At 42.4% G+C, this 13627-nt stretch overlaps 1 protein-coding gene across 5 annotated transcripts in view; it reads left to right on the plus strand.

The window, feature by feature from the left end:
- The first annotated feature begins 926 nt into the window (after positions 1-926).
- LOC114893965 (rab5 GDP/GTP exchange factor) overlaps positions 927-13627 on the plus strand; it is a 104441-nt gene continuing 91740 nt past the window's right edge. For 3 of the 5 annotated variants that reach the window (XM_029220005.1, XM_029219997.1, XM_029219999.1), the window contains exon 1: positions 927-1036. The gene's annotated coding sequence lies outside the window, so the exon portion shown is untranslated. The remainder of the gene's footprint in view (positions 1037-13627) is intronic. The other 2 variants (XM_029219998.1, XM_029220002.1) reach the window with 1 other exon arrangement.

The raw sequence follows: 13627 nt of genomic DNA on the forward strand, positions 1-13627 counted from the left end.
TACTTTCTCAGAATAAGCCTTATGTCAAAGAGGCATATTTTGGGGTGGCATATTCTGCTACCTTCCAGCGTTTAGGAATAATTTGAGGAACAAATCAATCTCCATTTTGCAAATAACGAGCAAAGACTGAGATATTAGGCAAACTGTCCAAAATCACAGAGGCAGCATTTAGCAAACCTGGGATTCCAACCCAGGGCTCCCTCCCAGACACTGTACTATATAGTATTTTCTTTTCTGTCTCTTTATTTTCCAGTCGTGGCTGCCCTTTGTGCCATAGATGGCATCCAGAATACAGAGGCAGCTGCTGTCTCCAACATTCCTGAAATGGGAATCACGGAGAACTGGATTCCATTTATAACTCGACCATTAATACTGTGTGACACTGGCTAACGTATTTAACTTCTGGCACTCAGTTATGCTCGGCTGTAAAACCGGCTAATAGATCAGCCAATCTCTTTAAGTCCTCTAACTAAAGAACTTTTAAAATCCTAAAATCCGTGTGAAGCGATGGGATTCATTAGTTTCTCAGGCAGCCTCATTCCCTACGGGATGGAACCTCCACTGGCCCAAACACCGCTCTGCCGCAGCCTTTGCCACCGCCTCCCATTCCAAGCTAAGAATGGGCAGTGTCACCCTCAGGCTACTCCTGGTGGGATCCCGGTACCAGGGGTTGAGGAAAAGACAAGGAAAACACCCGCTTCTCCGCTGGCTCCCGAACGCTCCAGGTCAGCGCCCCGGGGCCAGCGTCGAAGCCGCCTCCTTCCCTTCGCCCTACGGCTTTGTCGGTGCCGTCATCCACGCCAGCCTCGCACCCCCTCTCCACCCAGGGCAGACTCGGACTGCCACCCTCATCCCCCCGGCGGCGCGCAGAGACCCCGGAAGTGACGTCCGTGCGTGCGTGGCGTGCGCGCGCGGCGCCGGGGGCGGGGCTGCGAGAGGGAGGGCCGGCGTGAGGGCGGGTTGTGACTAGCACCCGGACCTACTCTAGCGACGCTGAGAGAGCGGCGTTCTGGACGTCGGTGGAGCAGCAGGTGAGGTACGGGGCGGGTAGACGGGGGCCCAGGGCGGCGTCGGGGCAGTGGGGCGGCGGCGCCGTACCGGTGACGGTTACTGGGTCATTGGTCCGGGCTGTACACCCGGTTGGGGCCGTCTCGCACCGGTGCCTCCTGCCGCCCTCCGGCTCAGCCCGGGGCCCGGCGGCGCGGCCCTGGCCGGTCCCAGGCCGTCGCCGGCCCCCCTCATCCTCTGCGTGCTCGGCCTGCCTGTTTCGGGCGCTCGTCGCCAAGTTCTCCGAGGCCCGGCCCAGCTCCGACGGGCAGACGCGTATCGTTTCCTGGCCGCCGCCTGCCACCCGTCCACCCATCGCGGGATGGCTGTGCTCCAAACGGCTCCCTCCTCACTGTCCAGTCGGCGGAGTGCCGAGGGACACCTGTAGTGGTGACCGTGCGGGTCGTGCCCCGAGCCCCTCGGGGACCTGTCGCAGCCCGGCCTGGGCAGGGGCGCCGGGACCTCAGGGACCCGCGTCGGTCTCGGGGAGGGAAAGGTCCTGGAGGTGGGAGGATGCTCTCTTTCGCAGCGCGGGGACTGGAAGACTGGTCCTAACTTTCGCCCCGTGGTTGAGGGCGAAGTTGTGGGCTTGGGGTTAGGAGCAGAAGTCCCTGCTTCCGAATCGTCTCGGAGGAGAGCAGAGGTGATGCCCATCACGGAAGTTTAGTCGACAGGGTGGAAGGACTCAGGCGCTTCAGAGAATAGGTCAGAGCCTGCTGGTGGTGTCTCAGCGCTGGTGACCAAGCCCTGTGGTCGGGAAATGTGTCATTGGGCGCCGGGACTCGCCTAGCAGAGAGATTAGATGTGAAAATTTGTCAGGATGAGTTCACAGCATCACTGGGGAATAGTTTTTTTTTTTTTTTTTTGGATCTGAAGAGCTTTGTTTGAGTTTAAAAAATAGTTGTACGTGTTTTCTCAGTAAATCTAAAACTGCAAAACAAACCCCCCAAAATCTATCAAGGTTACTAATTAAAATAGTTGTACCAAGAAAGCTTGCTGGAGTTGCAAGGAGATTTGATTTTACTTAATCCCTTTAATGATAAATAATGTTAATTTTAAGAGTTACTGGTTCTTAGGTGGAAGATTTAGGTGTTCAAGGATTTGAATTTTTATTGACCTTCCAAGCAATCATTTTCTTCTCTCTAGAAGTTAGCCACTTCAGGAGAGAGGGACAGCGAGGATACTCGCCATGCAGTGTGGTGAGCAGCAGAGCCCAGAGGGGGGACACCCCAGGTGTCTTGAGGGACTGCAGGGCATGGAGGGTGGAGGAAGGTACCAGGGAATATTTCCTGAAGTGTCTTGAAGAATGAGTAACATTCAGCCTAACAAGGTGGGGTGAGAATTTTAGAGGTAGTGGGAATGTGGACGTGGGGCAACTAAAGGAGAAGAGGCCAGCAACTCCCAGGAGGTGGTTTTTGAAAAGTGAAAAAATGCAGGCAGAGGCGGGTGGCAGATAGGGGCAGAGATGCAGGAGATTCTTGGGCGTTTCTCTGATGGTGACAGAACCAGGGAAGGGTTTTAAGGAGGGTTATTTGCCTGCTTAACACGCGGGCTGCTATGTGGCTGATGAGGATTGTGCCCCGTATAGTGTTTGATTATGTGCTAGCTTGTATTTTAATCGTTTCTGCTTGTTAAATGTTTGAATTGATTTTTTTTTTTTTTTTTTGCGGTACGCGGGCCTCTCACTGTTGTGGCCTCTCCCGTTGCGGAGCCCAGGCTCCGGACGCGCAGGCTCAGAGGCCATGGCTCACGGGCCCAGCCGCTCCGCGGCATGTGGGATCTTCCCGGACCGGGGCACGAACCCGTGTCCCCTGCATTGGCAGGCGGACTCTCAACCACTGCACCACCCGGGAAGCCCTGAATTGAATTTTATATTCATTTACTAATTGTTTGTATGAGAGTGTGTGACCCTGCTTATTTGTAAACTTCTATAAACAGGAATTCTGCTTTTATCTCTTTGGATCTCAATCCAAGTCAGGCATTCATGAGTGTTCCATGAGGATGATGAGAAATCATTGATTTCTGATGTTGATTTTCAGTGAAAAAAAGACTTGACCGGTACTTATTTTAATATCTATGTATAGAAGAACTAAGGTCTTGTTTCCTTTACTCTTCTCAGTCTTTGGCTAGAGACATAGAATTTCTATGTTGACAATGTGAGTTTAATTTTTGGCACATGTGTTTATATTGGCTGCAAAGTAAACATCTCTAGCAGAGATGACCCATCCCTAAAATATAGGAGGTACCTATGTGCCATAACATAGCTGTCTATTCTGTGAGGTAGAATAGAAATGCTCTTAAGTAGCTTCTTAACCCAGCAATAAAGTTGCCACCCTAAAAAAAAAGTTTCACAATAGAGGCCAAACATTTTGAAAGTCATATTAAATGTTCATTTCTGTCATAAAGCATTGTAGGAACATAATGTATGTTGTTTCACATGACTGAAAGGCCTTGAAATAATCTAGACTATTGTTTGTTGAATAAACACTTAGGAGAAACAACAATTGACTCATCTTTATCCCACATAATATTATGTGGCTCTTATTTTATCTGTTTGTTATTTAGATAAAGCTCCTAAAATGCTTTAAGAAAAGGCTATACTTTATGGTGCTGCTTTCAAGTTACCCTGGGAGATTCCTGTTGTTGATGAAGTTACTGTTGTTGGGGTAGGCAGTGTAATTTTTATTGTGTAGTAAAACAGTTTTTCAAGTCTCTGGTAGCATAGCTCACTTGTTTGTGGTCACTAGGAGGGTGAAGGACTATAATTATAATCAATTAATTAGATAAATTTGTAGTTAGAAGTTATGATCAGAATGCTAAGTATGAGTTCATGATAGGGTAAAATTTTACCCACTAAGAGAATATTAAGCTTTTTGTTTTGTTCCGATGACAGCAATAAGATTACTGAAATCCCTGAAGCAGGAATGTAGCAAGAGCATTTGGGGCTTTAAATTCTGTGCTGTCTCCCAGTAAGGAATGGTTGGCAGCATCCCCTGTGCTAGGCACAGGGCAACTCAGAAGGAGCTGTACAAAAATTTTATAAATCATTTTTGAAGCTAGCCTATTCAGTTCTCATTCAGAATAAATACTCAAATGCAACTGCATTTGTGGTGATTTCATCTGTATTTTAAAAATAAAAATGACTTTTGGGGGATTTTTACATGGGATATATTTACAAGCTTCTGTGTGCTCCACAGTTAAAAATACATAATGAAAGTGTTTTATTTTGGTAGTTCCTCTGTTGTTAGAATTTCCTAATTTTAAATATAATGTTTGCTACAACACTTGCTTTTTTTTCTTTTGGAACACAAGAAAGATAATGCCTCTAGAAATTGAACTCGTAACGTGTTTGTTAATGGAAGAAAATATCTCCCTATTGTGCTATACTGTTTTTTAAGTGGAGCATACCATTTACTTATATCACCTTGTGTTCCAGAAAGGATTCATAATGACTTAACAAAGGTACAAACAACATGCTTTTAGTAACAGACAGAAATAAAGGGGTGATGGATTTAGGACTGTGGGAGAAAAATTAAGATGGAAACAGAAATGAGATCTGTACACAAAGTACTTGCACTGAAGTCTTAAGTATTTGTTAGAGGGCCACAAATTTGACTCTGCTTTTTAGTAGCCAGTTCAGAAAGAAATGTAATCAGTTACATGGTTCAGTGACCATAAGATAAAAGACCAGTTTCTCCTTTGGATTCCCAAAGATGCCTTGTATTGAGAAACTCCTCAACTACATCCTTAAGTATAAATACAGCATGCATTTCAGAGGGCTGTGTTGTGTTTTACTTTGTTTTTTAGTAAAATTCCTCATTGCCTCATTGTGTAGGGTGACGACGTAAGATCAAAACATAATTCAATAAAAACAGTTCTGGTGTTGGCAAAATAATGTGGACTAAGCACTTAGCTCTGTAGACTGATTTAATTTAAGGATCTGTTTTACATTATCTAGATAAGTAGATGGGGATTACACATTTTTCAAGTTACCTTTCATAAATGTTTTATTTCTCAGTGGAGCTTTTGTTAATTTATCAGCAGTGGTGTTTGTGTTGGTGCTTCCCAACAAGTTCCTTAAGTACATACATTTTTTGTGTTGTTGGTTAATCACAGAGCCATATTTTTATCAGGCATGCTTTATCGTGGGGGGTATGAAAATGGAGGAGACTGACAAATATTTAAGTAAAAGTCACTTCACCTCCACACTCAGATGGGCTGAAGGAATATCAGTGAATACCAAGATTCATTTCTGGAAGTAGGTTTGGGGTGTTAGCTCCAGCACAGAGAGCATTGGCTTGAAAAGTCCAGGCATGTAATTAATTAATATTAATTATTTTATTTATTTATTTTTGGCTGTGTTGGGTCTTTGTTGCTGTGCATGGGCTTTCTCTAGTTGCGGTGAGCGGGGGCTGCTCTTCATTGCGGTGGCTTCTCTTATTGCGGAGCATGGGCTCTAGGCACGCAGGCTTCAGTTGTTGTGGCACATGGGCTCAGTAGTTGTGGCTCGCGGGCTCTAGAGCTCAGCCTCAGTAGTTGTGGCGCACGGGCTTAGTTGCTCTACGGCATGTGAGATTTTCCCTGGCCAGGGCTCGAACCTGTGTCCCTTGCATTGGCAGGCGGATTCTTAACCACTGCGCCACCAGGGAAGCCCTGTAATTTATTTTTAAGAAGGGAACAGACCCACTCATCTTAGATGTAGTGTCCAGTAAATTAATGTATCTGTATTTTGCTCAAGCTAAATAAAAAGTTGACCTTTTAAGTAATTAGTTAGAACTTATCAAGTGCTAGCATGGGCCAGGCATGTGCTAATAATAAGCTCTTTACATGCATTATCTCAATGTTGTCATCTTCCTTTATTCCCTTTCTTAAAAGAAAAATACAAAGAAATGTGGTTCGCAGCAGTAACTTGTTCCAGGTCATACAAGAGGTGATGGAGATTTGAACTCAGGTAGTCTGACAGACTCAGTGGTCTGCACATATGACTTTATACTGCTTGAGGTGGACTAGACTGGGCGCACAGATGGAGCTAGACCATACAGTTAATAGAGGTAAACCCACTGGCCAGTATTAGAACCCACCACTGCAGAAGGGCCTTGAACAGTTCTGAATCTTCCATCCAGAAGATGAGCTGAGAGCTACAAGTTCAGGGCATTTGGCCATAGTTTATAAAGCTGGGAAACATACATCTTCTAGGCATCTATCAGGGTTAGAAAAGTGGGAATATTATTTTATGTGTTTGTTTGCATCTGAAATGCATATATTTTTTCTTTCTATTTGTTACAAATTTGTCTCATCGGATCAGGAAAACCACGATGATATAGTTTTAAAGATAGTGTGCCATTCTGGAAAGAGAGGTCTATATTTATATTTTAGAGTAAAACTTTAGCTGGTGATCTCACTGCTATGATTTGGGATGAATTTAGGTTATGCCTCTGTAGTGACATCGCTAGGTGTATATGTTCTTAAATCTTATTCCATGTTTTATTAGGAATTGTATTGCATTAGAGTTGTACAGATAAGTAAACCATTATTTATTGTGAGTTTTCATATGAGACTATTCCAGGTTATGCCAGATTATTTTATTTTGAAGTATTGTAATATAGTTCCTACAGTATATTGTAAATTGTGACCTAGCCTACAAAACTAAAGAGTAGAGAACATCCTTATTCATCCTTAATTAGTAAACAGTGGGTGGAACTGTCCTTGCCTAAATATAGTTATGTAACATAGTGTTTCCTTAATTACATTTCCACAGAGCTTTTGTCATTGTTAAATAGGTTCCTGAAAAATTAGGTAGGCTAGTGACTTGAGTTTTGAATAGGATATTATAAGAAGAATACAAATTAAAAATGTGAAAACAAACAAACAAAAAATAGGCCAATGAAACAGAATGTCTAAAATCCATTATAATTAGTGTCTCAGGAAGTAATATGCTTGGCTTTTACTTAGCAAATTGGATTATGTATTTGTGTAAATTAATTAGCCTTTGCAGCTGGGGTTGTAGTGTGATAAGTGTGTAGATTTCATTTGTGGTCTCAAATGTTGTATAGTTATGAATGGACACATCTTAAATATCATTTATAAGGAATAATCAGATGGCAAAGTATTTTTATACGACATGCTAGCTGCTGATACCTTTACAAAGCATCATGTGATGTTACCTGCCCCAGGAAATAGAGAGGCTGATGAGAGACAAAATTGAAATTAAGTCCTTTGAATATCAGCTGTATGAAGTAGACACCACTTTCTCCCAAGAGCCTACTTTCATTTTATTTTATTTTATTTTTTATTGGCGTATTGTTGATTTACAATGTTGTGTTAGTTTCAGGTGTACAGCAAAGTGAATCAGTTATACATATACATATATCCACTGTTTTTCAGATTCTTTTCCCATACAGCCCATGACAGAGTATTGAGTAGAGTCCCCTGTGCTATACAGTAGGTCCTTATTAGTTATCTGTTTTATATATAGTAGTGTGTATATGTCAATCCCAATCCCCCAATTTATCCCACCCCCCGGTAACCATAAGTTTGTTTTCTACATCTGTAACTCTGTTTCTGTTTTGTAAATAAGTTCTCTTCAAGAGCCTACTTTTATTCTTGCACATATTTGAGAACAAATTGCAGGCAGATTTTCTTGTTGTTGTTACCCATAAGAGGTTGTAACCTATTTCCCTAAAGAAGAATTTTTGCCTTTTCAGTATGTTGGTCTAATAACTGACCCCCCCATATAAATATATATATATATATATATATAATCTCAACTTATTTCTTACAAAATAATGCTTGAGAAATAAGTTGAGGTTCTTTTGAAGTTTAAAGTTCTTAGATTCTGACAGAAAAACTGACTAGGAGGTTGGATTTTAGTCCAATCAATTCCAGTTCCAAACACCACCAATAATGGTTATAATGGTGAGTCTGCCATTTAGGTAAATGTAATACAAAGATTTCAATTTCAGTCTTCAGTGAACCCTTCAGCTGTGTTTGGAGGAGAACAATCTGAGTACTGAAAAATACTTAAAAATTTTTTTTCTTTTTCTGAGGGTTTAATTTCAGGAAGTCTAGTTTTTATAGTCATGAATTTTAGTGGCTTTACCAAACTACCCAGTCTAGTAAACACTACATCACCCCAGAATATCTTCTGATCTTTATTAATGTGTATGTTTTTGTTGTCTAAATCTGTCTACCTGTTATTTCTTGATTTCAAAGTTTTAATATTTTGTGTAAGCATTTCAGAACTCACCATAAGGTACATATGTGTGTTTTATTGTATTGCAAAGCAGTCCGGTATTTAAGCTCTATGTTACTGTGTAGTTCTACCCTTCTTTGAGCTGCCATAGATTTCCTAAACAGAATTGGTTTCAGCCAGTGTATTCTTCTTAGCTCCCAGTGATGACTAATTTCTAACCAGTTGGCTCACATTAGAATTTTCTTGGTGGATTAACACTGTTATCCTTAATTCATTAGCAGTGCTTTTTGCCTTAAAGTGTACTTTGTGTGATACCAGTATAGCTCTACTTGCTTTCTCTTGATAAATGTTGCATGCTATATATATCTTTTTCCATCCTTATACTTTCCAACTTTCTTTGTCACTGAAAGCACCATGAAGTTAGATTTAGTTTTTTTTCTTTAGTCTGACAATTTTAGTCTTTAAATTAGAATCATTAGTCCATTTAATGTAATTGTCACTATATTTGGTATTATATCTACCATCTTCTTTTTGACTCACCTGTTTTGTTCCTTTTTCCTTTTTTTAACCTCTTTTTGGATTATTTATTATTCAATTATTATTTAATTTTTTCCTCTCTAGTAACTTCTTAGTTATACATTCTTTTATTCTTTTGTGGTTACACTAGAGATTATAGCATACACCCTTGACTTATTATAGTCTAATACAAATTATAACTTTTCTTTTTTTTTTTTTTTGGCTGCACTGGGTCTTCGTTGCTGTGTGGGGGCTTTATCTAGTTGCAGTGAGCAAGGGCTACTATTTCCTGCGGTGCGTGGGCTTCTCATTTCGGTGTCTTCTCTTTGTTGCGGAGCACAGGCTCTAGGCACGTGGCCTTCAGTAGTTGCAGCACGCGGGCTCAGTAGTTGTGGCCCACAGGCTCTAGAGTGCAGGTTCAGTAGCTGTGGCGCACTGGCTTAGTTGCTCTGCGGCATGTGGGATCTTCCCAGGCCAGGGCTTGAACCCGTGTCGCCTGTGTTGGCAGGCGGATTCTTAACCACTGCACCACCAGGGAGGCCCCAAATTATAACTTTTATCACTTCTTCAATAATGCTAGAACTTTATTTATTTTTTTAATTTTATTTTTTGGCCATGCCAGGAGGCATGTAGGATCTTAGTTCCCCCACCAGCGATCGAACCCAGGCCCCCTGCATTGGAAGTGCAGAGTCTTAACCACTGCCCTAGAACTTTAGATACTAACTCCATTTGTCTTTTTCCTGTATTTTTGTGTTACTCTGTTTTATCCATTTTAATTCGACATATATTTGAAGACCCATAAGAAATTATTGTTTTTTAATAATCAATATTCATGTATATTTCCTTACATATTTACTCTTTCCATTGCTCTTTATCCCTTCCTGTATTTTTGTTTCTGTTTGGGATAGGATAATTTCCTTTCCATCTGAAGAGTTCCCTCTGGTATTTCTTCTAATACAAGCCTGCCAATAATGAACTCTTTCATTTGTTGTTTGTCTGAAAAATATATTTATTTTGCCTTCATTTTTAAAGGAAATAATCACTGAGCACCGCATTCTAGGTGGAAATTTATTTTCTTTTAGCACTTTTTTTTTTTTTTTTTTTTTGCGGTACGCGGGCCTCTCACTGTTGTGGCCTCTCCCGTTGCAGAGCACAGGCTCCGGATGCTCAGGCTCAGCGGCCATGGCTCACGGGCCCAGCTGCTCCGCAGCATGTGGGATCTTCCTGGACCGGGGCACGAACCCGTGTCCCCTGCATCGGCAGGCGGACTCTCAACCACTGCGCCACCAGGGAAGCCCTCTTTCAGCACTTTTAAGGTGTCATTCCATTGTCTTTTTTTTTTTTAATTAATTAATTTATTTATTTTGGTTGCGGTGGGTCTTTGTTGCTATGCGTGGGCTTTCTCTAGTTGTGGCGAGTGGGGGTTACTCTTCATTGCAGTGCACAGGTTTCTCACTCCTGTGGCTTCTCTTGTTGCGGAGCACAGGCTCTAGGCGCACGGACTTCAGTAGTTGTGGCACATGGGCTCAGTAGTTGTGGCTCGCGGGCTATAGAGCGCAGGCTCAGTAGTTGTGGTGCACAGGCTTAGTTGCTCCGCGGCATGTGGGATCTTCCCGGACCAGGGCTAGAACCCGTGTCTCCTGCATTGGCAGGTGGATTCTTAACCACTGTGCCATCAGGGAAGTCTCTCCATTGTCTTTTATTATTTCTTTTGAGAATTTAGCTGTTAGTTTTATTGTTGCTCTTAAGAAAGTAATGTGTCTTTTTTCCACTGGTTACTTTTTTTTTTTTTTTTTTTGCGGTATGTGGGCCTCTCACTGTTGTGACCTCTCCCCTTGAGGAGCACAGGCTCCGGACGTGCAGGCTCAGCGGCCATAGCTCACGGGCCTAGCCGCTCCACGGCATGTGGGATCTTCCCAGACCGGGGCACGAACCCGTGTCCCCTGCATTGGCAGGCGGACTCTCAACCACTGCGCCACCAGGGAAGCCCATCCACTGGTTACTTTTAAGAGTTTTTTATTGTTTCTTTTGAGAATTTAGCTGTTAGTTTTATTGTTGCTCTTAAGAAAGTAATGTATCTTTTTTCCACTGGTTACATTTAAGAGTTTCTTTGTTTTTGATGATCAGCCGTTTAATTATGCTATGTCTTTGTATGGTTTTCTTTGTCTTTATTCTGCTTGGGGTTCACAGAGTTTCTTAAATTTATGGGTTGTCTTCATCAATTTGGAAAACTTCATTCTTTCCTCTTAATATTACTTCTGACCTAATTACTCTCTCCTCTCCTTTTGGGACTCCAGTTACACACCTGGTAGACTTTTTCACAGTGTTTCTCATTCCCTTTTACATTCCCACCTGCCCTTGTATTTTCTGTTAGTTTTTATCTCTGCTTCAGTATGGTTATATTTTATTGACTTGGGTTCTAGTTACTAATCCTCTCTTCTACTGTGTCTGACCTGCTCTTAAGTCTACCCTTTGAATTCTTTTAGTTAATATACTTTTCAGGTCTAGAATTTCAGTTTGATTCTTATAGATTCCAATTCTCAGTTGCAGTTCTTCTTTTTATATGTTGTTTCCTCTTACTTCCCCTGTTTTTTGAAATAGGAAATTTAAATAGCCATCATTCTTTAAAAGTCTTTCTGTTAACTTCAGTGTCTGGATTATCTGAGCATCTGTTTCTATCTATTTTTTCCTTTTGGTTTTCAGTTATATGAATGCTGAGCGTTATGAATAAAATGAAGCTCCAGATGATGCTGTTCTTTTTCAGAGGAAATCCTCCCTCCCTTTTGCTAGCCAGGTAGAGTAGGGGCTCATCACCTAATCCTATTAGGGACTGAGTTGTTGGTTGAGGTGGTGTTGCCGGTTTGGTAAGGCAGTGTTTCCCTCTAGTTTGGCTTTAATGCTAGCAAGTAGCCAGGCATCCAGGGCTTCCAACTGATAGTTTTGTGAATTCACAGGGGTCCCTCCTCCTTGTATCTTCTGTACTGTAATTTTTGTCTCCTGAGAACAATGAGATTTTTGAAAATTCTACTCTTGATTTTCAGAGGCTTTTAGTTTTGTTTTGAAGCCTTCTTCGTGCAACTGCAGAATGTAGTAAATGTCTTCAGCGGAAAGCCAGCCTTTTGTTAGGCCCAGTTCTTCAACTCTCCTCTTTCACTGGGATCTTGACTCCTTGAGTCTTGCTTTTCACCTCTTCCAAAAGCTCTCGTGGTTCCTCTGCTGAAGGGAAGTCTGGATTCTCGGCTTTTTGCCCCAGAATCGGCAAATGCACTTGGGGGAAAAGTGGCTGCAGAATGTCATTTTGTTTCTCTACAGTTCCTCTCTTTTTCCAGAACCTAGACCCTTCTAGTCTTGGTTGCTTCAGCTGCTTTCTCATGCCTTTAAACATTGATTTTTAAAATGTATCTGGCAGGCTTCCCTGGTGGCGCAGTGGTTGAGCGTCCACCTGCCGATGCAGGGGGCATGGGTTCGTGCCCCGGTCCGGGAAGATCCCACATGCTGCGGAGCGGCTAGGCCCATGAGCCATGGCCGCTGAGCCTGCGCGTCCGGAGCCTGTGCTCCGCAATGGGAGAGGCCACGGCAGTGAGAGGCCCGCGTACCACACACACACACAAAAAAAATGTATCTGGCTTTCCTAATTCTCAGCAGGAGTGTTGGTGTGCCTCAAGCTACTCAGTCATATTCAGAAAAGAGAGTTTCCTGCTAGGAATGAAGTTATAAGAAGAAATTAATCTTTTAGTAATTGTGGTGCTTACTTTATAGCAGTGGTTCTCAAAGAGTAGCTCCTAGCTGCATCACCTGGAAGCCTGTTAGAAGTGCAAATTCTCAGGCCTTACCTACCCCAGACCTCCTGAATCAGCAAGTCTGGGTTGGGGCCCTGTACTGTGTATTTTAACAAGTCTTCCAGGTGACACTTATGCATGCTAAAATTTGAGAACTACAGCTTTATAAGCTAGTCATTTAGCTGTTTAAGTTTCTCTTCCTACCTCCTACGCCCCAGAGAGTATATAAGGGTGTTAAAACCAAAACTTGGCTGAGTAAATTTGAAGAGCTAATTGGCTTTATCAAGTGATTCATGAATCAGGCAGCATCTCATCTGGCAAACAGAGATACTCTGAGGGGTTACACAACATGGAAGACTTTTATAGGGAGGAGGGGGGACAGGAAAGGAAGTCATCAGCAAGGAAAAAATGAAAGTTCATTGGAAGCAAGTAAAAGTTCAGGTGACGCCAGCTTCTCATTGGCTGAACTATGGCATTTTCTGTTGGCTAGGCTGGTTGCTGGGAAAGAAGGAAGTCTTTCTCTTGCTGAGGTAGTAAAGTAGTGTACTTCCTGTTTGGGAGTGCAAGGTCCATCTTTTCCTGTTGGAGTCGGTAACTGACCTCTTTCTCTTTGGGTAATTGATGGCTTCCTGTTTGGGGTAGCTGACGTAGAGGATGATGAGTGTAGTGGTAGGGCGTGAGAGCTCCCTTTACAGGCCTTCCCGTCACCAGTTCTAGTCGAGATTTCCTTTTTTTACTTTTCACAAGGGACAAAAGTGAAAGAAAGCTGTCTCTGCAGGTACTTTGTCAGTCTCCTGAATAAATCATTTAATACATTTAGAAGACACCTATTGAGTATGCATTCTGTTCCTGGCACTGTGTTGTCTACGAACATGGAGTGGACAAGTAAGCAAGTAATTGTAATAAAACATGAGTATTATAATAGCTGTATTTATAAAATGCTATAGAAGCCAGAGAGATGGAATTATTCTGAGGGTGGGGAAGGGGCATTTGACGTTATTTGAATAGGTGGGATTTGAAGGCAGACAAACAGAAGTGTATTCTAGGCTTGTTCATACATAAGATGACCACGTACTTTATTATTGAAAACAGG

Source organism: Monodon monoceros, unplaced genomic scaffold (genome assembly GCF_005190385.1).
Source record: "Monodon monoceros isolate NGI ecotype Baffin Bay Population unplaced genomic scaffold, NGI_Narwhal_1 Super_Scaffold_13, whole genome shotgun sequence".
NCBI classification, from domain to species: domain Eukaryota; kingdom Metazoa; phylum Chordata; class Mammalia; order Artiodactyla; family Monodontidae; genus Monodon; species Monodon monoceros.